This window comes from Dipodomys merriami, unplaced genomic scaffold (genome assembly GCF_024711535.1).
Source record: "Dipodomys merriami isolate MVZ:Mamm:240054 unplaced genomic scaffold, mDipMer1.0.p SCAF_158, whole genome shotgun sequence".
Lineage (NCBI taxonomy): Eukaryota > Metazoa > Chordata > Mammalia > Rodentia > Heteromyidae > Dipodomys > Dipodomys merriami.
In genome coordinates, this window is record NW_027202915.1 from 1,023,221 (window position 1) to 1,049,257 (window position 26,037).

General features: G+C 44.9%; 1 protein-coding gene across 6 annotated transcripts in view; it reads right to left on the reverse strand.

Moving 5' to 3' along the window:
• The window catches only part of Smyd3 (SET and MYND domain containing 3), a 401,196-nt gene that overhangs the window by 177,553 nt on the left and 197,606 nt on the right, over positions 1-26,037 (reverse strand). The gene's annotated exons all lie outside the window — the stretch shown is intronic.

Here is a 26,037-nt window from a genome sequence, read left to right on the forward strand (position 1 = left end):
TCATCGCCATCTGATGTAAGGATGAGCAAAGCAGCGGCACCCTGGCAGCGAAGGCCGGGAGCTTGGTCCACTCCCGCGGCAGCCTTTCTTCCGTCAGCTCACCGCGCAGGCCCGCTCTCCACCCGTCACAAGCCTGTCCCACCCACCAGTGAGCTTAGCATTTTCTCTATGTTTAAATCACTCACACAATTTAATTTGTACCTATGCTTCCCTACCAATACTTACTATACTCTGCAGATAACAAATCTCAATAAATTGATGACAAATGCTTCTATCGCCATCATCATGAAGCAACTGTTTTGAACAGTGGTGAGGGATGTCTGTGAAAACCACCTCAGCCTATACTCCGGCCTAGCAGTGTGGGAAGTTGGCTGCTGATCCAGGGCAAGTCACTTAACCTCCCTAGGATTGTTCTAATGCAGTAATGTGACACCCAAACACATTCCTATCATCACTAGCAGGCTCAAATTCTGAGGTTAAGAAGCAAACAGATTCTATCAAATGTGCCAGTGATAGAAAAGTCTTTGAAGATAATTAGAGAAGTTGCACGACTTCCAAAGATCCAGTCCCATAGTAAGAATGTCAAGTTTGATGACAGCCCATTTCCTTGCACATGCTGGTCACCCATCCATGGTAAAACACTGCTCTGGGCGATGCAGCTGCACTAAATGTGTGTGACCATGGTCAGCCTGAAGGAACAGCTGCACAAGCCAACATCCAACTAAGATGTAAGGCAGATGACGTGAGAACCGGAAAGACACAAAGAACGTAACTGCACACGTAACATCTGGGTAATGGGGTCAGGTAGGACACACCCCTCATCTGGCATGTACAATGAGGTCACAGAGACCTGAGCCAGCCTGCCCCAACTGTGACCCCTAAACATGTCGAGTGTTTCCCAGATATGAGATTTATTCTAGTTGATAAAGATGTTGATGACAAGATGAACCATGGGACACAGGTGGTGAAAGTGATAACCGGAGAAACTAGGCTTGTTAGAAACTTGGTCTTTCAGACACCTTGTGGTGCTGATATGGATAGACACGTTTTGTTTAACATCCAGGGATTCGGTGCTAAAGATGTTATCTAATACTAGACAACAATTTAGAAGCTGCATCTGAAGACACGATAGACTGGCGGGCAAGGAGGAAAGCCTGCTTCAGCCGAGTGTAGCACACAGTCAGAGACCATCGTAAAGAATTCCACAGGAGAAAACAAAGCAAATTCACCAAATGCAGTCAAAGTGAAGACTTCAGGACGAAGCAGGGCAGGGCTGGTCTCGGCTCATGAGCGATGCTCTGTTCTGCTCTCTTAGTAACTTAACTGTCTTTGAGGGATTCACCGTGTGACATTCACGCAGCATCTTCTGCTGCGCACTGACTGCTGAGAGTGGACGAAGGGAACTGAGTCAGCTGGCAGCATGATTCTGCTGTTTAATCAAACGGGAACCAAGTGCTGTGGCCCTGGGAGAGGACACTGTGCCAAGGAGCTCACTCAAGGCTCTATCAGAGGCCGCAGAGAGGATTCTCTCTGCTCCAAGGGTAAAAAATCGCTCCATCAGGACAAAAGAGCTTTGAATGCATTTTTTCCTCCCTTTTTAAAAGACATTATATGAAGACAGTGCCACAGAACCTGCTAGAACATTTTAGCTGTGCACTAAATGGAGTTGTACACAAAGTAAGAATCAGTACCCACAGCAGGAAACACTTCACCGTGCCCTTCATGCAGCGTTTTTAAAAGTTCTGTCTCACTGAATAAAAATTACAGCGAGGTCTACTTATAGTCAAAGGCAGAGAGGAAAGGAAGCTAAGCACACGAAGAGATCCCAGGCGTGCAAAACGCTTCCCAGAGCGAGCCTGGGGCGGGCCTCATGCAGGGATGCCGGCAGGTCTGGCCAGTGACTTGTGCACCTTTCAGTTTTCTCAGCCACAGGCTTTCCTTTCCCCAGTCACGAAGGAACAGAGGGCACCACTCGGAGAGGCTATAATTCAAGAGTGAAGCTCTGACGGTTCATAGACAGACAAAATTATGATGAAAATACTCATCTGAACTTCAGACCTCCCCAGGTACCCCTATTTGCCATTAACAGCATTAGCAACATTTTCTTAGTTTGCTCTTACTGATTAACACATGTGAAACCACCTTATACTCCCAACCCCAAAATTCTTGGGTGCTTGCCTGAGTTTCGAGTGGAGGGCAGAAAGTCAACAATTTCAGTTTTGAGAAATATAGGCCTGTGAAGACATTGTCTTAAAGGCTACATTTTCTTGTTTAAAAGAGTAGTCAGGTTCACAGTAAAACAAGTTGGAAGACAGATGTACATTATTTTTCATCTTGTTTGTTAAAGTGGAAGTAAGGAAGTGGATCAATAATAGGGCTAATTAATCTCATTCCTGAGGGGAGAAAGAGGAAGCAGCTCTGTACTGAGGGTCCAGACTGCCGGGGCTTCGAGTCAGATGCACCGCTAACTGCTGTACCAGACACTCTTCATCTTTTGTGTCCAGACACTCTTCATCTTTTGTGTCCAGGGTGTCTAACTTGCAGGCTCTGATGGTGCACACTAGATAATATTCTCTATGTGAGGGAGCGGCCAAATGCCCAACAAAGTGTCCATGAGTGGTAGGTGGTACTGCGTATGCCTACTGTATTGGTGGTACCGTGCATGCCTACTGTGTTTGTGGTAATGTGCATGCCTACTGTGTTGGTGGTACTGTGCATGCATGGTACTGTGTTGGTGGTACTGCACATGCCTACTGTATTGGTGGTACTATGCATGCATGGTACTGTGTTGGTGCCACCATGTGTGCCTACTGTGTTGGTGGTACTGTGCATGCATGGTACTGTGTTGGTGGTACTGCACATGCCTACTGTATTGGTGGTACTGTGCATGCATGGTACTGTGTTGGTGCCACCATGTGTGCCTACTGTGTTGGTGGTACTGTGCATGCATGGTATTGTGTTGGTGGTACTGTTCATGCATGGTACTGTGTTGCAGGCACTCTGGGATGCTGGGTTGTACAGGAAACAGCAGGTGACACTTGTCCCCTGTGGAGACTGTAGATGGGGATGAGAAGCAGCAGTAACATAGTAAGTAAGTTAACTATGTCGACTACTGGGAATTCATACTGCTTTGGGGCAATATCCTAATGAAGGCCAGGAGACAAGGCCAGGACATGGGCAGCTTGGAGCAGCTTTGAGTTTTTGGAGCAGCTATATGACAGTGATTTGAAGGTTTCTGCTTCAAATGGAACTCTGTTTCATGCACGATTTCTGCCCTTACCATATACAGTGAAACTTGATGATGATGGTAATGATGGCGATAAGTGAGTATTTAATACGATTAAATAAAGTTTAATACTGTGATAGAAATAACAATAAACTACAGGTGCACCTTTTTAACTACCTGTCTTCTCCCTTTCATGTTTCACTCTGTCTCACTGCAGTGAGTTTAGCGATTAGATTCATCTAAAAAATAGTACTTTAAAATCAGAATAAAATTGAATACGGAATTCTTCTGCAGACTGAGGATTTCCCAATGGCCTTTTGTCAGCTCTGCCTCTTTCCAGTGCAGTCTCAGCTCAGGAAAGCACCAGAACTTACGAGAACGCTTGAGCTCATTCTGTTTGGGGTTGTCAGTCCCATGCGCTCCCGCTGCACAAAGGTTTGACCTGCATGGAGATAGTGACCTTGCCATCTCATACTGCAGGTGCTGACCTGTCTTGCCTCAGTCAAAGATGCTGTCCTGCTGAACGCAGGACCAGAATCTCACAAAGCGCTCTGGGCACGGCCGGAGCCCAGAGGATATATGCTGAAAGAATGACTGTGGGGAAATGCACTCACCACCACCAGTCTGAAACCCCTTTATGGTCCCAAGACTCTGCCACGTCAAGGGGGAGACCAGAACATTCAGATGGGGTCTCCAGAGGGCCACTGGGAACCGTTACAAACTAGTTCTCTGAAGCAGAACTGCTTCCCCTGCTGGCCGCGTCTGCCGCTCCCTGGACGGCTGGGCACGCAGGAGCGTGGTCCCCGCCAGGAAAGCACCGAGGGGAGGGCGGCACTGCTGTCCAGGTCCTGTGGAGGGCAGCCCTGCTTCTTGCGCAGCCAGTGCTCCCGTGGGGGGGGCAGGACACACTTGGCGAGACACTGCTGCCTGGAGGCACTGTCAGACGCCCATCCAGCCCGCCGGCACTGGCCTGCCCCGCCTGCCTCGCATCCCCCGGCTACCCAGGGGTTTCCTGGGGAGAGAGCCGGCCCAAGTGCCGGCTGTGCAGGGCACACATGATTCCCCTGTCATAAAGAGGCTCCCACTTAAAACCAGGCCCCGGTCAGCTGCTCTCCTGCGCCTGTGTCCTCACACTCCTGCTCAACATAATGGCAAATTCACACTTGAACTCTTTCAGTCAGAAGTGTCCAAGTATGTACCACATTCCCATAGTCCCACAGGGACCCAAAACTGTATTCTGGCTATAATTCTTGCTGATTATTTTAGATCAAAATATTCCCTTCTAAATTATAGAATCTGGCAGGCAAAGAGGTGTATATATGAGGGAGAAGGATCTTAGCTTGGGCTGCATAGTAAGACACTGTCTCAAAAAAGAAAGGAAGGACAAATAGAGGTAGGGTGGAGGAAAAATAAACTAGTGGAGGGCCTTAACCACAGAATTTACTTATCATAGGGCTGGGAAGGTGGCTCAGTGGTAGAGCGCTAGCCTTGCAAGCATGAGGCCCTGGGTTCTATTCCTCAGCACTTCATAAGCAGAAAAAGCCAGAAGTGGCGCTGTGGCTCAAGTGGTAGAGCGCTCGCCTTGAGCTAAAGAGCTGAGGGGCAGTGCCCAGGCCCAGAGTTCAGGCCCCATGACTAACCTCCCCAAAAAAGAAATTTCTTACAGAAAGTTCATTTGAACTACAGTTTCATGATTTTTGTGAGGACAGTGACTAAATCTCACATAAATCTCTTCCCGCCAGTTGCAGACAAATGCAGACAAATTATTTTATAAAATACCTCAAATGCAACTACGTAATTTCCCCTTTTAAAAAGTCAAAAGCTGAAGGTCAGAAGAAGGTTATAGAAGTTAACCAAGACAGTTGATATAGCTCAGAGAAAAATAAAGAACCAGAGGGGAAAGATATTTGCTCTGTCTGCAATGTACGCTGACAGGTGATGTCTTCATTCAATTTTTAGCACCATTTCTGAAGGACTGCTTTATGTTCTGAGATCGGCAAAAATCCTATAAAACATATCCATCCACAACTTAGCTGATCTTAGAAGGTATTTAGAGCTGATACAAGATTGAGAGAAACAATGAATACACTGGACTTATAATTTGGAAATAGCTTTACAAGCAAGTCCCTAGATTAGAAGATAGGTTTAAGCATATAATATTACATTCATCAATATGAAATCTGAATTCTGAATTTATTCCAGTTTTTAATTCATATTTCTTCTTCTGATTATTATTATTATAGAGGTGATATACAGAGGGGGTACAGTTACATAAGTCACTCCTTCCCAAGCTCTTGCCTGAATTCCTATCTTTTTAAAATTAACTAAGCTACAAAAAGATAATTCATGTACATGGCACTACCTGAAGGTATCAATATATTAGACCAACAGAAGCCTAAATGCCCAAGAGACTCCGGCTAAGACCCTCAAAAATCTCAATGAGAAATAAAAAGCCAACCAGAGAGTACCACCCAAAACAAAACAAAACTTTATAATTAAACCAGTGCTATCTATATGCTCAAAGAACTTCAAGGGGAAGTGAAGCTATGATTCAAGTGGTAGAGCCCCAGCCTTGAGTGTGGAAAAAAAAAGAAGAGTTTGAGGCTCTGAGTTCAAGTCCTATTACTAGTGCCAAAAAAAGAGAAAGGAAAGGAAAAGGAAAAAAGAGAGAAGAAAAACAAAAAAGGACGATACCTCAAGGGGAATATATTTTTGTTGTAAATTCAAGCCTCAGGACAGGCACAAAAAATTAAAGAAAAAAGAACTACTAGTATCCCTTTGGGGAGCATCCTGTATTTCCCTGGAAGCAGCACTTTTGAAGAGAAAACATGGGCACTCCGACTTTCAATGGACTTTTTAAGCTTTCCACTGACTCTATATCTACATGCAACCAAAGTTTGGCTTACCACATTTTCCTTTTTCTCCCATTCCCTTTCCTCTCAAGCACTAATAGCTACTTGTAAAGGATGCTTGTTTGCGTATTACACAGCCTAAATCTATAGTGCCCAGCTTAGCCAAACACCAAGGGCATTTGGTGCACCCGTGGGCGGCTGCCATCTGCTCCCTGAGCTAGGGCTGAGGCAAGGAGCAAGAGCTGCAAATACGAAGACCTTCTCTGACTTGTAACTACATTAATATTTCAGGGCAGGAAAATTACTATTATTTAAAACTCTGACACACTCATAAAAATTCAAGAAGTAGCTCTTTCTTCTACCATGATACGCTGAAGTGCTGCAGTGGCTCAGCCAACGACCCGAAAGCTGTGGGATTCTGTGTCATTCACCCCGTATCTTGTGTCAGCAGAGTAGCTGGTAACACAAGGCAATGAAGGTGCTTTTGATTAATTAATATGATATGGCCTAATTAAATTTTATAATGTGAACTTTTGGAATCCATCCTAATTTGCATAACTTAAGTATGCTCCAAACTGATAGAGGGTCATAAATAAGCCATCTTAGGGACATGTGTCACATTCCCCCAGAGAACCAGCACTCTAATGACATTCCTCTAGTCATCCCATACAAGTCCACTCTACTGAACACAGAGGTCACCAGGTGAAGAACATACATTTGCTTAAAATGCAGCCATCCCAACATCAATCATTGTAAAGCTTCTTAATTAAAGAGAATATGAAGGTCATCAAAAAATGCAGGAAGAGAGAAATAGAAACTGCACTGTACAAATAAAAATGAAAGTTCAAGCAAAAGGAAGCATAGATCAGTGAGCAAAACTCCTGCGAGGAATCAACTTCTAACTCTAATCTGACCTCTCACGGTCCTTTACTGATTTTAAAGGGCCTTAAGGACTATGGAACATGATTAAGTGGAGGCTTTCCAACACCATTTTTTTGTTCGCTTATGTCAAACAAGGGAGAGGAGGGGGTGAGGGCTCATGGGACTGTGCGACTGGGGCTCTGACAGTGCTTGCCATCCGGCTTACCATCTTCTCAGATAGGACACCAGAGACGATGCTCCCAAGTCACCATTTCAACACACGGCCACGATCTGCAGGCACAGTCACACACAGCACAATTTGAAGCAATTGTGTTAAATGTGTGTATTATTCACAATCACTACCCTGCAATAACATAAAAATCAGCCATGGAGGTGAGGAGCCCTACTGCTCAGTGAGCACTGACACCCGGAAGCTCTGGCCCACCATGTGGGACATCCTGCAGAGGAGCCTGAGAACCGCAGACAGCATGGCGTCCCACCCCACTCCTGCTGAGACAAGCTTCTGCCCATACCGGCACTTACAGAGAGAGAAAACAGCCAGTCACAGGGGAGGTGAGAACACCTAGGAGTTGGAGAAACATGGGAAGAAGGCTGGGGTTCATGGGGTCTACAGATCAGGCACAACAAACACACCAGCAAATCATTTTAAGGTAAAAAATATAGTGTACTGAATTAATGAGAAAACCAGTGAATACCCCAAGCAAGGAACCAATGAACACAAAACAAATGAATACATAGGTGAATGAGTGACCTTCTAAATGGATGAGGATAGTGAATGGAAGACTGGGACTAAAATGCAGCTGCTCCTAAATGTCAGATGAGCAGTAACATCTCTAAGAGTTGTACAGGGCACATTCTGACTAACTAACTGCACCTTGCATAAAACCAGTAAGAGTTCACTACAGAAGAAGTGACCGAGGAAGACTAGTTAGGAAGGAAAAGGAAAAACAGGGAAACAGAAGCCTAATAACAGGTACAAGATCCACAAGCTAAGCTACTTCTTGGACGACACAAGATCTTGGACTACATCTGCTATGTCACCTGTAGTGACTACAATTTTGGAATTGATGAGCTTTGGAAAAATGGAGATATAATTCATACATCATAATATTCAAGCTCTACAGTACCCCGTTTGATGGCTTTTACTTATGCAAGTCGTTTTTGTCACTCCAAAAAGAAACACTAAGCCACGAGCAGTCCCACTGGCCTCCTTCAGTGTGTGAGTTAGGCATACTTCAATCATAATCTGCATTTGTCTTTTTTGTCTATTTCTCCAAAGAGAATACAGACAGCAGCAAACTCTCAGCAGACATAAACAATGATCTGCTAAAGAGCGACTGCCACCTCTGGGATGGGCCACAGAAGCCAGTCTCCCTGTCTACCTACTGAGGCTGAATTTTTACCTGACTCAGTGACATGCAATTTTCAAGGTTGTGAAGAGTTGGAAAGTTTCACTTGGCTTCCCAACTGCAAAAGTTCAAGCTGTTTCTCTTCTCTGAATGTAGCATCAGCTCAGAGGATGGTGTAAGTGGATGGGGCCCAAGTAATCACCCATGTTGGCTCCCACAGCCTTAGATCGTAATTGATTTTTCTTCTAAGCTGCAGAGCGAAGCTGATCTCTCTCTAGGAATGCATGTAAGTTTCTCTCCAAGTCCCTAGATAAAAGTAGTGGGTTATATATTTAGTTGATTATTTTTTCCACTCTAAGGTAAACTAGGAAGGCACTTCCATTAAATTTTACCTATAATCCATTATTGGCTTGGGGGATACCTCTGTGGTTTGTGGCAGCACATTTTAAAATAAGCAAATCTCCAAACTCCACTCAGAGACTATTTAAAGAAATCTTGTTAGGCACTGAATATGTTCCCACCAAATACCCATATACACTGTCTTCTGATTAATTATTTCAAATGTAAAATATCTAGTTCTTTAAAGATATTCTTCAGATCAATGAAGTCTAGCTCTACAAAAATAACATGTGAGTCTTTCTTTTTCCCATCCTGTAAACAGTGCCAAAGAGACTCAAGTTACCACCAGGCCGTGCTGAGCCCTCATCTCTCCCTTCCCAGTGACACCCAGAGCCTAGCACCCCTTACATGTGTCCACTCAGCTACTGAACAACTGTATTCATAACAGTTAGCTTCTGGAATTAAAAAAAGGAACTATTTTTTTTTATCAAGTCACTTCTTGGATCAACTGTCCCCCAAAAATCTATTTTATGTTTAAATGTTTCCTACACTATATTCCTTTGAACTCATCTCCAGTTATGTGAAAACCACCTGATAAAGCATTCAGCCCTTCAAGTGTGCTGGACATGGTTCAATCCTCTTTCCATCTCTTCCCAGTAAACCTACGATGAATACGGAGTTGGCCCTGGTCACAGGGTTGCTGAGGAGATGGGGAGCTGCGGCCTTTTCTGTCAGTTGCAGCCGTTTAATAGACTAAGAGGGTGCAACTTCTTCCCTCACAAGGCTGGAATGCCCTGTGGGAACGGAATCTTCCAAATGCTTCCTGAGTTGCAAAAGTCTGTGCCCTTCCCGGAGTAGTGGCAGAGTCCTCAACAGGCTTCAGAGAACTGGCCTGGTGTCACGACAGTATCTGAGCAAGCCTCCCAGGAAGCTGCGCAGAGGAAATTTCATTTGTTATAGACATAAACCTAAAACCAATCCTTCACCTTATGTTTGTTTATAAAAAGTCTTTCCTAAAGAATCACAAAACCACTCCAAAAACATTTAATGAAAGCAGGAGGCTAACATCTGGGTGTTTCACTACCTGGGAGAATGGCTCAATCTCCTGCAGAAAACCAGAATCAGAACTGATTTTGCTCTGAACCTAAAACACCCGACTGGATGATTTTGTCGAATGTTAAGTGATCATTTCCAGCTGTGTGCCACAGGAGCTGTAAACCACACCGGGATGCAGGGAGCCCTGCTCCCAGCTCCGCTCCTCCTCTCCTTCCCACGAAGCAGCCATAGAGCAGGCTGCAGGCACCAGCACGGCTGCATAGATTCCGTTAAACAAAAAGGATAAATTCTGACTTCGTGATGACTTGCGTTTGCATTTACATTCAATTTTTTTCATTCTTTTCAGTTTTATTAAAATTAAACACAGTTTAAAGAGAACCACTTAGTGCTATAACACTTGTGATAAAAACAAAAACAAAAACTGTAGTTCTCTGAACTTGAGTTTTCATCCTCAAAAACAAACACTTTCAGTTCACACTAGGGATCTCTTCATGTTTACTCACGCATTTGTAATCCTTATTAATTTTTATTACCTTTAACAATTGTCCAAATGGGTTTCCATTTATGAGTACATTGCATCTTGACCCATGGCACCCCGTCCCCCCTCCCTCCCCATCTGTCCAACCTCGCCCATCCCTCAAGTCACCAACTTTAGGAGCAGGTATCAGTTGTCCAAATGGGAGGCAGCCTGGAAGCATGCTACCGCAGCCACTCCCTCTGCTTTCACTTCCCAGGTTCTGTCTTTCATGGTGTGGGAACTCACAAAAATAACAGGAGCCCACGGGTGTGGACGTCCAGCGCGGGAAGATGGTGCCACGCTGCAGAGCCACAGCCTCCCAGAGCAGGCTATGAATTTAAATGGCTGCGATGCCATCTACCCAATACTTGACAACACCACAGAAACCTTCTTTAAACTTGTTAAACCATTCAAGTTTATGCAGCAATCTAGAAATACTCAAATTTTAGTAGTGTGTCTCTCAGATTCCGTATAGAAAAACAGTACTTGCTGCCATGTGTAACCTGTTCCTGCTCTAATGATGTCTTGTTTTGGTGCAAAGTTAACTTTCCTATAAAGAAGAAAAATCACACTCAGGTAACTCTGCTTTTTCAGAGATTGTTTTTTTTATCTCCGCTGTCTTATTCTTAAGCCTGCACTGAAGAAATTACTGTAAATAAAATGAGACGCTCGGAAGCAAGCAGTGGAGAATAGCCACGCACCGCCAGGCTCAAACCTGAGCCATGGTGTTTGTTCTCTTCCTCTCCACTCAGAGGGCTGGCCTTGGGTCCCAATGCGGCGTACCTCAGTGACAGCAATTAATCAGTACAAATGCATGCATGCTCACTAGCAAGTCCTCCTTTGGGCATCTGAATTCTTTCTAGATATCTACAAACAAAACTGACTAGAAAGATGAAGAGATATGGCATTACTTCTGCCACAAGGCAGCTATTTCATGGAGAAAAAGGAGGCTAGGAAGTTCCACATATGCTGCACTGGAAAAGGAACCATGTCCCCAGCCGGCACACAGCACACATGGACGATAATAGGGAGTGAGTCAGGGACCGCATAAGGTAACATAGCCACTAATGTGCAATCAGAAAAACTAGCCTGGCAGGTGTGCTTTTTAAAGGACATACTGTTATAGTGTACTTAATCCATAGGCAGTCTGCATGAGGATCAGGGATTACTCTTGCATCATATGTTACTATATGAACCACATCTTCCCAAAGGGTGTTAAAGCCAGTGCCGTTTAGTAAACTGTAAGTCTCTTGCAGTCTAGCGTTCTCTTTATTCCAAGTTCTCTTTATAATGCATTTTGAAAGGAAAGATATCAAAGTTACCCTACGGAAATCATTGAATTTAGGTGTAAACTCCCACAATTTTCTTATTTGGGTTTGGGTCCCCTATATCCCTAAGGCCCTGCCCTCAGCCCCTATGTTTCTGTACCCTCCCCCAACACCAGTCCCCATCTAGAACCATCAACCCATTTATCTGCCTGACTGCAGAAACATCAAGCCACATGATTCCAGCAGGACACTGAGCCACCTGAGTCTCCACGAGCAACGGTCCACGTTAGGCAATGAAGGTATGATTCCTCAGGAGACGGTCAGCAAGCTGCTTGAGGAGCTTTGGTGAGGACTGGGGACTGCAGGAAAGTAAGATGCACATTTCTCTCCCATTCCCTGGCTATACTGGTAAGATGCTACTGCAACCCAGCAGAGCCTCCTCCCCGACCCAGCTCCCCTGAAGAGCTGGCAGAGCACTTAGAAGGTGTCAGACAGTGCCCCTGCCGTCACGGCCTAGCACTCACTGCAAGCCCCCATAAATGAAACTTCTTTCTCTTCACAGAAGAATTCTGAAGCAGAGTCAGCCATAAAACACTAGTGCAGCCCCTTGCAGGTCAATGTGTTTTGGTACTGGAAGCTCACAGTGTCAGCATGATAGACCCATTATTATTAAACCGTGATTTTTAATGAAACTCCATTTCACTGTAACATCTAAAATGCTGTGGCTAAAATTGATTAATTATACCCCAGAAGAAAGTAATAGTAGACTTCCCTATGTCAATACATAATGGGAGGCTACCATTTTATTATTCTAATTATAGAGGGTAGAATAATATACCCTCCCTATCAACAAATTTCAAGAATCTGCTTTTATCTTTTTTTTCCCTCCAGTCAGAGTCCTTGTTAATGACAGGAGCACATCATCATTTAATTAGCTGACACTGACTGGCAATCTACCCACTTCTTGTTAATTGGAATCGTTTCATACAACTATCCATAAAGGCCTCCTTTGCAAAGCTAATAACCTTCGCACACAGGATCTTTGGAGGACTGCTGGAGATACACAACACTTGGACCTAGTCGCTATGTCCGTACTCTACTGAAGGCAAGGAACACTGAATCTCCCCCGCAGAAACAGGAAGTAGGGTGCCAGGGATGGCACCGTGGTACCAGCAGTCCACCGGCCCAGCCCTTCTCAGAAGCACCAGGTAACAATGTGTACCATCTTAGAGGTACAAAAAGCCTCTGGAGACTGAATGCTTCACTAATCCACCAAACCTAAAGGAAGAATAATCGCTTTACAGACTCCTGAGGGAAATCCAGCAGCAGTCCCAGCTGCTCCCAACAGGCTAAAGTGGGAGAATTCTTTTTTTTTTTTTTTTTTTTTTTTGTCGGTCGTGGGGCTTGAACTCTGGGCTTGGGCGCTGTTCCTCAGCTCTTCAGCTCAAGGTGAGTGCTCTACCACTTGAGCTACAGCACCACTTCCAAGTGGGAGAATTCTTAATGCCCAAGAGTTGGAGGCCAGCCTAGGTAGGATGGGAAAAGCAAGCATTATGGTAAATAAGGTGATGACTAAACGTTCTCATGGCCTTAGGATGGAATTCATGACAGTGGTCTGAAAATACTTTGGAGTAAGGTCTGAGAACACAAGTATGCTTTTGAGAACTCAAATAAGGGAAGCCTGGGTGGAGTGTGTGTGTATGGGGGGGGGGGGGGGGGCGGGGTCACTTCTGTTATAGAATGCCAGGCCCATCAGAAGTATATTTTCCAGGTAGAAATCTGAGTGAAAGAACCACTTAGGCTAGAAACTCAGACTAGAATTGCACAGGCAACAGGCAACAGCACTGTAGGGGCTGTGGGCCGCTTTGTGTCCCGGGATGCTAGTGGCACAATGACTTCGCAAAGGAAGTACAACGCGCTGTCGGAAGTCTAGCCGGCCTGCCCGTGGCGCCGTGGAAAGAGCTTGGGTGTAGAAATCAGAAGTGAGTTTCAGTCTGAGCTCTGCCTCCGGTGCTCAAGTTCATTCACTCTGCAAGTTTCTGGTTGATATTTGTGAAGTGAAGGCCATGAGGCAACACTCAGTTTACAAGATGAGCAGGAAAATCAATTATAATGTGTTCAGTGGTGAGTATCTGCTCAATAAATAGCAGCTTTTATTTTTACAATTAGACATTACATTTGGTCAATACGCAATACGCTGAACTACTGAGACCAAGTTCAAAGTTCTGTGCCAGTGCTGAGACAAAGGCCAGCCAGCACCGAAGCTCAACCGATTGGAGACCGATGCTGCACGGCTACCAACCCACTCTCACGGTCCACTCAAGGGCCTTCCCTCGAGGCCTTCAACATTAACAGCACAGTGGAGAAAGAAGGGGAGAGGAGGAAGGAAACGCTTGCAGACATGGAGGCTGCTAGTTATCTAGCCAACACCACGGCTGGCACAGTAATAGGTCATCTCAGAAAAAAATGTGATTCAGAGACCACTGAAAAGAGCAGCGTTCCAGTGTTAGCCCCGAGACTTCCCCGATGGGCCTTTCCGTTAGTCATTAAGATGACGACACATCTGATAGCTGTGCAGTCAGGAGGAGGCCGGGCCGGCCCACAGCACCCACCCTGCCTGGGCATGTGGTATCTTCTCAGAAACCAGAAAGGACACGTGGCACCCCAAGACACTGCTGGACCAACACTGCTGAAGACCTGGCAAGAAGCCCAAGTGGAGAATCAAGGTAATAGGGTGAGCTGGGGGACGAGGAGTCCTTGAGACAAGCTTCTGCGAAGGAAAGGAAAGAGCTGAGTCAACAGCTGGAGGACAACGTGGGTTCTGAAGAGGAGGAGGACTTAAATGTACAGTACAGCCTGTGTTAGTCATTTAAACTCAGTGCTTAGAATTAACAACGGGACGGCCTGGGAGATCTACATCATAGCTGATCTTCTATATGAAGAGACAGATGCAGGCAAAGTAGACTCCTGGTCCAAGACAAGAAATGAAGACAGCAGCTGGATTGGAGCCCAGGAGCCCATCCACCCCCCCCCACCTTCCCCCCCCCACCAGGGGCTCGGCCACCCTCGGCCCCTCCCACGACATCACCCTCGATCCCTCCCATGACACTCAGCATGCAGTCATGCTGCTGCTCCATCCAGGAGGACTGACACTCATTTTTCATTTTCTGTAGGCTTCCTTAAAATATTTCAAAAGCCCCTAAAGAGAAAAGCATCAGATTAACTAGGAATGATTTTTTTTTTCCTTTCAGATGGGAAAGTTTAACTAGCTTCACCAACAAAGGGATTAAGTCCACTGAATGAGGAAACCACATTAAAAATAATGAGGCAGATAAAGAAAGCTTTTATTATTTTAATGAATTCAAAAGCTGGAGGCATTACTGAGATGAGCAATATGTTCACTGCCCTAATCCAATGTAATCAAGTTTTAAAATTACTGTTTAGGAAATTTTCTGTTACAGCAGACAAAAATCCAAAATATGCCAAGTGCACAGAATATTAAAATTAGCGTCAACTCTTGAGTGCCATCAAACAGAAATCAATATTCTAATTTCTAACTCATGAATACCACCTATGAGATATGAAATTTCATTATATACGAAGACAGCTCTTTTGTCTACAGTTCATCTCAAGGATTTCTCTATTGCTTAACCCATAAAATAAGAAAGTAATGACTAAGCAAGGTTTCCTTGACCGACCACTTGCATCTATACACACAGGGAGATAACTCCACCGCTCTGTTCTTTTGCATTTGCTGCTTTACAGAAATTCAGTTTCTGACCCACTTAACTGGTTGTGAGTGTAGTGAAAGAAACTCCACAGCAATAGATAGCATAAACACAAATTTGACGTGAATTTTGTAGTTTTCTAAGCAGCCTTTTCTTTCTCAGAAAACAACCAAGGAAAAAAAATACCACCCCAAAGAGGATAACTGTATCATTATATTTCATCCTTTCTCAAAATACATCACACCCCTAGTCATGATGATGATCATCATGCCCCAATCGCAACACATCATGCTTAGATATTGGTTCCCAAACAACTAAGGACAAGCATGGCTCCGACGCAATGAAATTCATTTCACTGCATTATTTTCATTCACTTTGAACACATTATTCAACAACAAAGAAAATGTAAGTTGCCAGTCTCAGGTTCAGCTTTCATTTTAATAAGAACATAGCAAGTAGTTAAAATTAAACCTTGGAGACAAGAGTTCAATTCATCTTCCTACAGGTTTGTGGTTAAAACCACTCATTCTACATCATTTTAAAATCTGATTCTGGCTATTGTGAAATGATCATAATGTGTTCAGCCCCCAGAACCTCAGTAAAACTCATCTGAAGTATAGAACACCAACCTGACAAAATGTTCTATATCCATAACAGAATACAACACAAATCTCAATATGAATCTGAACATCTCAGGAACGCCTGGGTTGTGGTGAAGGGATCTGCTACTGGGTTTTCACTTCTAGCTCCTTCATCAGCACCTTCTTGTCAGCAGTTGGCTGGGACTGTTGTTCTAATTTCACCAGAAAAAGAAAAGCTCAGCCTCTTCTCAGGACCTGGCTGCTCAGAAAATAGGATAGCACATTTTGCATGTGCTGGTTAAAATGATGGCAGTGGTCTATCTCTAAGCCTACAAATACTAACATACCTGTCTCCATGAGGCAAAGAAATGATGCACATGGACAAACTGACACCTAAAGCAAGGGTGTGGCCGTGAAGGGGCTCACTCAACCCAAACACAGGAGCCTAGACAGGTGGGGATGCAGAGACAGCAATAGAGAGGAAGACAGAACCAAACACTGCCCACACTGCCATGCTTAGACTCCAGAGCCCAGATCCCAGCAAAAACCTCCAACCTCACCTGGACTATGACACTTTATTTCTCCCTTCCTGGACAAGTTTCTGGGAAAACAAACAAACAAGTATTTGCCATTATCTTGATAGCTCAAATTTCCAACTTTTTAAATACCTATTAGGATATCACCGACTATTTAACCATGCTGCTGTGACCTCTAATGATGTCTGATATGTAAAGTGTTTCCTAGAAGGTAAAATTGGGGGCTGGGCACAATGGTACACACCTGCAATCCCAGATACTCAGGAGGCAGTGATCAGGATTGTGAGCTGAAGCCAGTCTAGACAGAGAGTTAGCTTACACTGCGAACATGATTCAAGGCTTAAGTGTCAACGGTTTACCCCTGCGCACAGTCCAGAAAGATGCCCAGGACACAAGGGGGGCTGTTGTACCATCCTGTGAGTGCTGGAACAAAGACTGTTCAGACTCAGACCCAGGGCTTTCTGTTTTCCTTTACAGTAAGAGGAAAGCAAGTAACATGTTATAGTGTTCAAAGCAGTTATGCAGGAAGAGTTCCTGAACTGTAAAAACCTTCAAAACTTTTGCACCAAGGACCAGAACAAAGAAAGCTCATGGTTCATTATGCCTACATTTAATTTATTGCAATAACAATGTATTTAAGTAAATGAAATCATTATCAAATGTATTCTACACTAGAAGAAATAAATTAATGAATTACTTTTATTCCAACCCATATTCCCTTATCTTGCATAAGCCATATTTAGGCTTTATCCTCTGATGAAGAGAATAAGAAGAATTGAGAAATTTAGTAATGAATAATAATAATATTATTATTAATGTTGGCAATCATTATGCCATTGATCTTTTGCTTTAGCCCCAAGGCAAATTAAAATTCTTTCAGGACACAACCAATATAAAGAAGATAACGTTTATCCCTTAATTCCGTAATTTTCTTCTTTCAAAATAGTAATCAATAGGAAAAGACCACTGACTATTCTTATGTACTCTGGGGTAAAGATAAATATTAAATACAAACTTCCAGGCCCATCAAGCTTTCCTGCTCTACCATAATCAAAAACTAACATTATAATAAAAATAGTCATACCAAGTAGCTTGAACATCAAATAAAATGATTATTCATGTATTGTGCTTGATGGAAGCTGCTTTGTTCTCCTGAGTCCATGCGGCTCCTCTCTCGGCCCAACCTCTTGAGGAAGGACCCGCCTCTCCCCTCTCAGCCCCTTCTTTCTATCTGCCCAAAGATGGGATGTGGAGGACTGACTGCCCCCTGCTTTCCCAGGTGCACTCAGCCATCAGGCCAGACACCAGACAGGTGCAGACTGCACCATGCAGTCAGGGCAGTCTACCTGAGCTTGCTGCAAACATCCATTGTGGGCCCAAGCAAAAAGCCCCCCAGCTCCCCAGACCTAATGGCTTTTTCCTTAACCTCAGCCTCCTTGCTCAGACCTCATCAAAACCCAGCTTCCGTCCCTCCCCTTGGCACAGTCTCTAAGCCCATGGAAAGGCTGTGACCCTCGCTGCTGTATCTCGATCAACAGTCTTCACCTATGGCAGACTGAATTCATCCTGTTTCCTTCCTTTCTCCTCCATTTTCCTAACAGTGCTAAACACTAGCAGTACGATTTATACTTCCTACCATAAAGATGCTTGGAACAGCACTAAAAATTACATGAGCCATATTTATCTTGAACTACAGCTTGAGGACAGAGTTTCTTTTTAATTAATGTTGAGAGGCTGGGAAGGTGGCTTCGTGGTAGAGTGCTTCCCTTGCATGCATGAGGCCCTGGATTCAATTCCTCAGCACCACATAAGCAGAAAAAGCTGGAAGTGGCACTGTGGCTCAAGTGGTAGAGCTCTAGCCTTGAGCTGAAGAGCTGAGGGGCAGTGCCCAGGCCCAGAGTTCAGGCCCCACGACCGACAAAAAAAATAATAATAATAATAATGTTGAGGTCTCAGAGTTTTCCATATTGGTCATAGTTACCATATGTTTACTAGTAAAAAGCCTGTCTTGGGCCTAACTTGTCAGTGTAAGTTAGTGAGCTGAACATTTTCTATCAGAGATGCTATGCTCCAGAAGTCTACCAGAATGATGGTGCTGAGCACATAGCAAGCGATGTACTAGCAGGTAGGCATTTTTCCACAGTATGGAGTCTGGACGCAAGGACTTGTGATGTCAAACAGGTTCTCTACACTTGAGCTATATATATTTTGCAGACTTGCTTTAAAATGTAAAATACATGTATTTATTTTAAAAGCATCTTATGATTCAAGCTATCCTTTCTACACAATAGTCTAATGTTTATTACAGTCCCTGGTATATTTGAGTGCAATTACTTCCAACATTAGTTATCCCTTTGTTCTTTATTCTTTATCTTCAAACACTTTTTATTACCCTTGAAGAGCTTGTACAAAGGAGTTGCTACTTAACAAAGCAGTTTATGAATACACTGCACGCTGATCAGTGACCCTCAGGCAGGGTCTCACTGTAGGCCTGGGTCAGCCTGGGCTGTGATCCTTCTGCTTGTACTTCTCTGCCTCACTGGAGATGACCGGCATGCCCGACTATGCCAGTCAACTGTGCGTTCCCATAGCTGGGATCACAGGCCCTCCCCACTATGCCCAGAGTCTCGTGAACTTTTATGCCTACAGTAGCCTTGAACTATCATCTCCTAAGTAGCTAGGATTACAAGTTTAAGCACTGCACTCACAATTAATTTTAAGAGTTAGATTCCAAGTAAAGGAACGTTGAGAACACTATCTGCTGCCACTCTAAGTCTTTCACATCTAAGGTATAACATGATTATGACCTAACAAAAGCGCAACAAAATATGCTTTCAGTTTCTTAAAAAAAAATTAGAGGTTGGAGGCATGGCTCAGGTCATGAATGTCAGCCAAGGAGCAAAAGCAAGTATAGGATACCAAGTTCAAGTCCTGGTCTCACAGAAAACATGAAGTGTCTTTTTTTGTGAGGTTTGTGTCAAGTCCTATAGAAACAAATCCAAATATAAACTCCAAGGAGTTTAACATCTAGGTGGGGAGACCAACGCTGGCAGCTCATGCTGTGATTGGTCTACAAGATCACGGGACTGTTTGAGGAACAAAGAAGGAAGAGTCGCCAAGTGCTTCCTCTGAAGACAACACATTTCAGCTGACACTGAGGTCAAGCAGAAATTCTCCGTTCTGAAAAGTAATGTACACCGAACATGCTTAATCTGAAGTGGTCTTAGATTCTGGGCAACTTCAGGATTAGAGCTCTCAACAGGTATAATCTGTGCAAATTTTCCAAAATCTAAAATGCTTCTGGCCTCGGGCATTTGGATAGCAGTCTCAGTCTCAACCTTAGTGGTAAAGAGGTCTCAGTGGCTGATGGGCTGCCTAGGACAGGTGACACAAAGAAGACTCGGCGCCTGGTCCGGGTAACTGAGTCTGTGTGGGCAGCCATGACTAAGAGGGGTCCTTGGGGGTCAAGGAGGTGAAGTTGAAAGCTCTGCCTTCCTTCCATGTGGAACGGCAGAGCTTTCTAGGGCTGGTGAGGACTTCCTCGGGAAAGGAGGAGAGCGCTGTCCAGGCACCGGTCCTTGTCACCTGCGCTCCCGCAGCTCCTCACCGCCAAGGTGCCTGTGTGCAGCCTGGGTTTGGCCTTGCTGCAAAGTGTAATTTGGATAGCTTGGGCTTGGGCTTCTCACGGCTGACAAAGGAATGGTGGCAGAGATAAGTTAACCCCCCTTGGCCTAGCATTCCTATTCTTTACCACCACATTGTTTACTAAGCAACAGAAATGTTTTTTTTCCCTCTTATGATCTCATGCTTTCCTTTTTCATATTCTATTTTTGGATGTTCTAGGGCCTGAACTCAGGGCCTCCTGCTTGGAAGAAAAGCACCCTACATGTGAGCAGAACTCACGCTTTTCAAGGACACGCAGACAGACACCACATATTGATGAAAGGAACCAATGCTAACAGACGTTGCTTCTTATGTAGTTCCTTTGTTATGTACAAAGGCCTTCCTCATACAAGGACTCCTCTACATCCATGGTTGGGTGGCCAACACAACCCATGCCGAAGGACTGAAGTCTGCTGGCTTCTTTTGTATTCTGCTCCACTCTGTTATGCTGGTTAATTACACAGGACAGCCAGCCGCACAACTTTATCAATCCCAGTACAGCTGCCCTGGGACCCTGCAAAGCTGGCTATCTAGTGTAGGGCTTTCAGATTCTCAAGCACACAGAACCATAAGCTTCTGGGGGCAGCACGAAGGCCCTGGACCTGTGGCAAGGACAAAAGACACATGTTTTTTGAAGAAATATGTTGCCAGTGAGGCGCCAGCAGATTGAAGATGGCAGAAAGTAGAGGTGCTTAAATGATTCCAGCTACGGCACAGTCCCCAGCAGATGAAGGGACAGCCACAGGTGCACACCAGAGGTAAACAGACCTCTAAATAAGTAGAGTCAGGCACACAAGCCACAGAACCCACAATTTTAGAATGAATTATTCAAGCTTGTACCGGCCTGCCATTGGGGAGGGGCTGATTTCTTAGTGAAGTCATCTTGTCCCAAATGCTGCTACCTTAAAGTAAAAATAGACTCATTATTCTCCCTGACTTTCCCAAAAATTGGTGAAAGATGAAGCAGTCTGTAATTGATATGTCTGACATGAAAATTTCCTTCTAGGTACTGCCATGCTTTGAAATGTATACCAAGAGGAAAAGATGGCTTTGACTTGCACAATATAAAATTTTATGTTTTGATGAAAGCCATGACAGAACATTGCTATACTGGAACAAAATGTATGCATCTATTTGAAAGTTTACTATACATTCCATGTCCACTATAACAGTCAGGAGGCAGTGGCTCAAACCTATAATCCTAGCTACTCAGGAGGCTGAGATCTGAGGATCATGGTTTGAAGCCAGCCCCAGCTGAAAAGTTACCATGAGACTCTTATCTCCAATTAACCACCAGAAAACTGGAAATGGTACTATGGCTTGAAGTGGTAGAACACTAGCCTTGAGCAAAAGAGCCTAGGGACAGCACTTGGGCCTGAGTTCAAGTCCCATGACCACCACGACCACCAAAAAATACTTTTAAGATAAATAAATATGCAAAGGTCTACGGGGGGTGGGGGGGCTCTGGGTTTACATTTTTGTTCTTTGGAACTACCTACCAGAAGCCCAGTAGGGTATAGGGTTTCTATTTTTGGTTTTCTTTCTCCTGCTGTCATCCGGACTGACCACAAGGCCCTGTGCATGCTAAACATATGCACCACCCTGAGCCTCACTCCAGCTAGAAAAGGTGGAGGATGCCTATAACGTGTGTCAGTGTGCCACTATGAATGACATTTACATGTGACTGCATTTGCATAGAAATGCACACCAACACAAATACACTTGTTACAAATTGGTGTAGCACCATGAACTGCACTTTTTTCCCTCTCCAAACCACCTCCTGAATGAACTGTACAAGTATCCCATGAATATGGATAATACTGTTTTATATGTTGAAGAAATACTTACCAAAGTCAGGTACTGGTAAACTATTAAGCAGGAAGAGATCTGGAGGATAGAGAGTCAAAGCCAACCCAGGTAGAAATCTCTTTGAAACTTCATTTCCACACTAACTAGCAAAAAGAAGAGTTGGAGTTGTGACCCAAGTTGTAGATTGCCAAGTGAGCAAGCATGCCTCACAAGTGCTAAGCCCTGAGTTCAAATCCTAGTACCACCAAAAAGGAACAGAAATAAAAAGAAACAAAAGAAAAAGACATTTATGAGCACCTAGTCTGTATCAGACGCTCTAGATGTAGCAGTGAAGACACAGGAAGTCTTTAGGGATTGGCACACACACACACACACACACACACACACACACACACACACACACACACACACACACACACACACACACACACACACACACACACACACACACACACACACACACACACACACACACACACACACACACACACACACACACACACACACACACACACACACACACACACACCCTCTTCCTATGAGGATGAGCAGGGGAGCTGTGTGTAGCATCGAAGGCCAGCAAGGGCAGCGCACAGTCTGACGGCAGAGAGCATGGCTTGTGAGTGTAAAGTCCCAGAGGGCGGCCCAGGTCATCCTCACTGTGGTGAATGAGCACACCTCACACACCACACTCCAACCACAGGCAAGTAACAGCAAGAGCGAGAACTCTCCCCAGGTGACCTGGCTCGGGAGCTGTGATGCAGCCCCTTCCTCTTCTGCCACCCTCATGTGCCCGCTTCAACCACATCCCTCTGGGGACGGAGCCTTCCGGGCCCTTCCAGGCCCTTCCCGCTCAGCATCACTGTCCTGTCCACTCTTCCTTGTGTGTTCCAACAGTCAAGTTCACTTGGAAGGAGCTGTCACAGGCCTCCTACCTATCTCCTCTTACCAAACTGGTAGGAGAAGGAAAAGACCTAAAATAGTAGCAGAAAGCACCTCCACCTGCAGCTGCAGTGGCGATGTGGACATGCCTATTAGTGGGAGCAAAAGAGCTACTCTGCTCCTCTCACAGCGGATCCTGTGCTGGGGGGGGGGTGCGTGGGGGGAGGGGGGTGGGGGGGTGGGGGGGGAGATGACACTGGGTGGAAATTTCAGAGCTCCTGCCAGCTCTCCATTGCTGAAACATTAATGAGTGTCTGCATTTGCAAAGGTGGCCCAGAGCCTGGGGATGTTTGAGAGTAAAATTGCTCTGTATAATGAAGGAAAGGTAATTGAGTTTCCAAGGCTTCCATTAATAAAGATGGAGAAAGGCAGGGAGCGGTGAAGCTGATTGCTGAAGAGCCACATGCCTCTGTCTCTGCATTTCTGCTTTGCCAAACACTCCCCAGACCTAGCCACGTGGTCCGGAGCCCAGGCTCTGCATTCCATGCAGTCCAGACCCAGCACTCCCCTCCACCACGCCAGAGCAGTAACCCTAACTGCAGTGCATCTGTATTACCTCATCCTTGAGTACACATCCAGGCCTCCAGAACATGTGGCTGAGCCTTTGGGGATAGACTAGAGAAGAAACATGGCACATCTCCTTCCGTAGTAGGGTCAAACCAATGAGCAAATATCTACATGACTAGAAGTCTGCTAAAGGTCTACTCATGGGTGTTATGAGCGTGTAACGGTTTAATGGAGTTCCTGAGCTATAGGTCCAGGGTGCGAAGTCTGCCAGTCTAAGTGTATATACATTAGGGCAGGGTGTGTGCCAGGCAAGCTGCAGCAGGGTGCAAACAGGAATCACAGACAGACAGACAGACAGCTAGATAGACAGCAGCTTGTCTGCACGCCTCAGAGCCTGGGAAGCCTCAAGGGACAGAAGAGGCCCTCTGGTGGAGCTGGGCCATGCTGGAGGACACCTAGCCAAGCGGACATGGCCGAAACGAAGTTCGAACCCTGGGGAATCTGCCAGCGTGACTAACAGACAAGCTACAGCTACATCCTGGGAGCAATGCAGGTCAAGTGAGAGAGTGGATACACCACCAGCAATCAAAGGCAAGCTTCTCCACACTGGCTAAGGGCAAGACTACCTCAAGTATCGTCACAGAACATTCTAGAACTCAGACAAGCTAATGCAAAAAATAGATGAGGGTGTAGTTCTGGGGACTAGGTCTATGAAAGCCAAGTGCAAGTAACAAATACAATCTGTCTTAAAGATAGCCTAGGCTACAGCTAGGAGCTGATGTGAGTTCTCAACAGCCACTTTAGACAGTCACTTAAACTGACAGCATGGCCTGTGTGCTGCCAGACCATTAAGTTCTTGCCCCTGTTTATCAGGATCTGGAATTTTTGTTTGTCTTGCTTCTGAATCCTAATTTCCCACCATGGATGAACCTGCAGATTTGGGGTATCATTACAAAGCAGCACTTTGTTTTCTAGTGGCAACTAAAATCTGCATCTTGAAGTCAGATCCCTAGAATTATCTCAAGCCAGGCACTGGTGGCTCAGGCCTGTAATCCTAGCTACTCAGGAGGCTGAGATCTGAGGATTGGGGTTCAAAGCCAGACCAGGCAGGAAAGTCTGTGAGACTCTGATCTCCAATTAACCACCAGAAAACCTAAGTGGTGCTGTGGCTCAAATGTTAGAGTGCTCACCAGAGCTGAAGAGCTGAGGGACAGTATCCGGGCCCAGAGTTCAAGCCCCACAACCAACCAAAAAAGAAAAAAAAGAATTATCTCAAGCCTTCAAGTACAAGAGAATGTGAGAGTTACTATCGATGTTTAGAAACTGGTGGTTATGTCAGGACTCTTTTAAAAGGCCAAGAACCATGTACCTGCATAATAAACAGCTCAGAAGACACTACTTATATTAGTAGGCATTTGTTTAATGCAAGGAAAAATTATTTACAGCTGAAAAGTAGAGTGCAGTCAGCTATTTAACTTGACCCATATGTGGCTAGAGGCTGAGAATACACCACCTTCTGCAACTGTCTGCTACATTACCGGCCGCAGTTAACTTCCTTCATCTCTACCCTAAAGCTGACACTCTCGCATTCAAACTCCCAGGACACATCAATTATCATTTGTAAGTCTTTCATTTGGAAGGACCCTGGGAACACAAGCCGTTATATAGATAACAGATGCCACACGTGCCTAATATTGCAAACTATTGTGACTCTTATGCTCAATGGCTGGTTGTAACCAGGAACCTCAAAGCCACACTCTATATGTCTATAAAATGACAATGACAACAAGGGCTCATTCTACACTTGTAGGCCATCTGACATATTCTAGCTTGCCTTGATTTTGTTAAAAGAAATGACCTTGAAAATAATTCAACATATCAAGGGCTGCAGTCACTGACATCTGAAAATATGTTCATGTCTTCATAACACTGCCAAGGCTTCATGAAATAGGAAGACATTTTACTGCCCTTTAACCAATTTATATGGATTTTACAAGCCTATGCATATTCACCACCAGGCCATTCTAATCTTCATCTATTCCCTGCCCCGAACTTGGAAACAGAGGAAAAAGGGACTTGACCTGGTGGGCTGGAAAACGAATCAGATTTTGCAAAGGTGTCAGGGTCTGGTTTATTATGTTTTAAGCCTACATTTAATTAGCGTGCTCTCAATAAAAACACAAATTCAGAGTCAATCTCAATGTTCACTGTTTATGCATTTAGCTTCTCTTTAAAAGGAAGCATATGAGCAACTTGATAAGTAAATATTGTCCTTGTCACTTCACAAAAGAAGTGAGCACGATTAAACGAGGATTGGGAAGCAGACAGTGAGACGGCAGGAGAGCACTCACCGGATCCGCTGGTGCTGGGTCCCCACGCAAAGCTCCATGTGCTACAGCAGGGAGCAAAGGGCTTAGCGGTGACCAGCAGCCTCAAGAGTTTGATGATGGAGTCAGGAAAAGCAGATTCCCAGAGCAAAGTCCAGATACTCAGAGATGTGCAAAGAAGACACTCAGTGAAAGGACATCCCAGAGAGAAGGCAGTATCTGCAGGTAAGTTCACGTTCTCGCCCAGTCACTCCATCCCCGTCACCCAGATCACAAAATCTGAAAGTGCGGAAATGCTGAGTGTTTCTCCCAATGGATCCTTTGAAAAGGCTGAGCTGTGGGAGAGCAGGCTGCACCTGGGGGCACAGGAAATGTCCCCTGAAGTAGTTGGGATTACAAGCATGCACGACCGCAGCTGGCCTCTTGTGTGGTCATTTTTTCTCTTCCCCCTGTAA